Below are 2,697 nucleotides of genomic sequence, written 5' to 3'. Positions count from 1 at the left end.
ACAAAGAAGCCGCGAGACGGCAGGCAGCGAAGACGATTGGTTTACGGACATAGACGCGAATCCATCGTAGTACTTCCCTCCTTTGTTCAGGTTTCAAGACAAAATCAGCCTTAGGCCTTTTCCAGTTCTTGCCATTTGTAGGAGTGCCGCATCACTTGCTGTGGTCTATCGCATAACGTCTCCAGGTCCACTCTAGCCTTAGGGTTGTCCTTAGACTTGTCAGTGTCCATGAGTGTTGCCCAAAGTGCTTCGGCGATATTCTTTTCAGTGTGCATTACATCAATGGTATGGGGCAGCAGTAGGTCCTTGTAATAGGGGAGCCTCGTCAAGCCGGACTTATGAGTCCACATGTGTTGCTCACCATATCCCACAAAACCACCTTCTTCACTGGGCACGAGAGCATCTATCTGAGCATAAACCTCAGCAGCAGTCTTCAGGTGCGGTCTAGGGTCCATGACTGCGACACCTTTCCTAAAATTCTTGGTGTCATGTCGGAATGGATGGTTGTCATCTAGGAATTGACGATGTTGATCGAACGACGAATACTTTCCGCCCTTCTTCAACCAAATGAACCTCATAGCTTCTTGGCATATTGGGCACGGGAACTTCCCGTGAACACACCAGGCGCAAAATAACCCATAGGCTAGGAAGTCATGCATGGAGTACTGGTACCAGACATGCATTTTGAAGCTTTCCTTTGTAGCTCGGTCGTATGTCCAAACCCCTTCATTCCAAGCTTTGATCAACTCATCAATCACGGGCTCCATGAACACACCCATATTACTACCCGGGTGCCCAGGAATTATCAACGTCAAGATCACGTTATGTCGTTGAAAAGCGACGCCAGGGGGGAGATTGAGGGGGATAACAAACACGGGCCAACATGTGTAAGGGGCAGACATCATGCCATAAGGATTGAACCCATCTGTTGCCAGCGCGACACGTACATTACGAGCCTCATCGGATTTCAAACGATGCTTGTCATCAAAGCTAGCCCATGCTTCACCATCAGCTGGATGCACCATCTTGTCAGGATGGTAGCGTTTGCCATTCTTGTGCCACGTCATTTGTTTCGCAGTTTCCTCAGTCATGAATAGCCTTTGAATCCTCGGCACGAAGGGAAGGTGTCGTAGGACTCGGGCAGGTATCTTAAGCTGGCTCTTCTGGCCACCACTGTCACCAGACTCTACCTCTAGGAACCTGGAGGCTTTACACTTCGGACAGTACTTTGCCTCCTTAAGTTCTTCTCGAAATAGGACACACCCATTCGGACAAGCATGTATCTGCTCATACGGCATCTTCAGTGCTTTAAGGAGCTTGTGCGCCTCATACATGGTCTTCGGCAACACGTGGTTTTTTGGAAGCAGGGTGCCAACAACGGTCAACACCTTATCGAAGCCTTCTCGACTCCAGTTCAACTCGGACTTCAACCCCATCAAGCGACTTATGGCATCCAGCTGGGAGACCTCAGAATGAGCATGAAGGGGTTTCTGTGCCGAGTCCATCATGTACTTGAACGCATCTATGGCTGCTTGCATCTCTGTCTCCTCACGCCCTTCAACAAACTGTGCTTGGTGAACGTCATCTACCATATCTGCTACCCCGGCATCAGCATCAAAAGCCTCGACGCGTTGTCTCACCACCTCCTCTCTCATACGATGGGCTTCACCATGATGGACCCATCGGGTGTAGTTCGGGGTAAACCCATTCTTGTGCAGATGTGTACCCATGAGTTCCTTGTCTAGCATTCTCCTGTTACCACACTTGCTGCAGGGACACAAAGCCATTTTCGGGAATTTTGCGGCCTTGCCGAATGCACGATTCAAGAAACGATCGGTCTTCTGCATCCATTCATAGCTGACATCACCCTGACTTGTTCGGCCTGTGTACATCCACTGACGGTCCTCCATCCTCTAGCATATATAACATCACAACAGGTGACCACCAATTGCATCTACGCGGTGTCCTAACTCTCTAATAGGTGAGGATAGGTCCTAATCCCACCTGCGGATGCGTAGTTGAGGTAAGTTTTCATGCTACACTCCTATTCGAGACGGAATTTCGACAGCACCTCCCCGCTGTTCTCCCGATACACGTCCTGCAAAGGAGAGTGTGTATCCGAAGAACAACGGAAAGGTAATGCCGAAACACCATCTCGAACCGGAGCGGAGCATGAAAACTATCCTCAACTACGCATCCGCGGGCTGTCCAAAATACGTGGACAATCCGAAAGAGATACAGTCACAGATATGCAAAGGTCCACATATCTCTGACCGTATCTCTTTCGAACGGGAGACACCTAACTAGGTTACGCGACCAAAGACCACATACGGATAGAGGGGTTATACCTACGGTGGCGGTGAGGTACGGCTAGCGGGGCGGTGGAGAGCCGGTGCAGTGGAGAGTCGACGCGGTGCAGGAAGACCCGCAGTGCCGACAAAGACGATCGGGGTAGCCGAGTCCCTTCCACAGGTCCTCCTGCAAAAAGGGCAAAAATGGTTAGTGTCGACTCAAAATTTCGGCAGCACCTCCCCTGCACGGAGAGGTTTGAAAACCTGCAAAAAAACATGGCACGAAGGCCAACAACCACATATATACTAAATATGGCACGAAGGCCAACAACCACATATATATATATACCAAACATCTTGAGTATTAGACAAGAAGCTCAAGTCCTCAGTTTATTGTTTACAACTG

This window comes from Sorghum bicolor, chromosome 7, assembly GCF_000003195.3.
Source record: "Sorghum bicolor cultivar BTx623 chromosome 7, Sorghum_bicolor_NCBIv3, whole genome shotgun sequence".
Taxonomy (NCBI): Eukaryota; Viridiplantae; Streptophyta; class Magnoliopsida; order Poales; family Poaceae; genus Sorghum; species Sorghum bicolor.
Note: the sequence above shows the minus strand (reverse complement) of the source record.